Below are 460 nucleotides of genomic sequence, written 5' to 3'. Positions count from 1 at the left end.
AAAAACACACTCACCGGAGGGGGCGGTCGCGGTCCAGTCCGGCTCCTCCCATCTTCATACGATGACATCCTCTTCTTTTCTTCCTGTAGTAGCTCCGGCGCATGCGCACTGCTCTGCAGAATACTGCAGTGCGCAGGCGCCAGACCTCTCCTGGCGCCTGCGCACTGCAGTATTCTGCTCTGCCCTCAACAGGGCAGAGCAGTGTGCATGCGCCGGAGCTACTACAGGAAGAAAAGAAGAGGATGTCATCGTATGAAGGTGGGAGGATCCGGACCGGACAGCGACACCCATCGGACCGGACCGCCCCCTCCGGTGAGTATAATCTAACCTGTTTATCTTATCGTTCAGATTACATTGGGGACTTATCTACAGCATTACAGAATGCTGTAGATAGGCCCTGAGTTGATGCTGGCAGCTGATAGGGCATAAAAAGGTGACAGATTCCCTTTAACCTGGGGAG

General features: G+C 54.6%; 1 non-coding gene across 1 annotated transcript; it reads right to left on the bottom strand.

The window, feature by feature from the left end:
• Positions 1-61: 61 nt before the first annotated feature.
• Positions 62-257, bottom strand: LOC141095035 (small nucleolar RNA SNORD17). Its single transcript, XR_012233259.1, has one exon. It is a non-coding gene; the product is annotated as a small nucleolar RNA SNORD17 (small nucleolar RNA).
• Between the last annotated feature and the right edge of the window lie 203 nt (positions 258-460).

Source organism: Dendrobates tinctorius, unplaced genomic scaffold, assembly GCF_039654945.1.
Source record: "Dendrobates tinctorius isolate UK_male_01 unplaced genomic scaffold, ASM3965494v1 ptg000065l, whole genome shotgun sequence".
NCBI lineage: Eukaryota > Metazoa > Chordata > Amphibia > Anura > Dendrobatidae > Dendrobates > Dendrobates tinctorius.
Note: the sequence above shows the minus strand (reverse complement) of the source record. Positions and strands in the feature narration are given on the sequence as shown.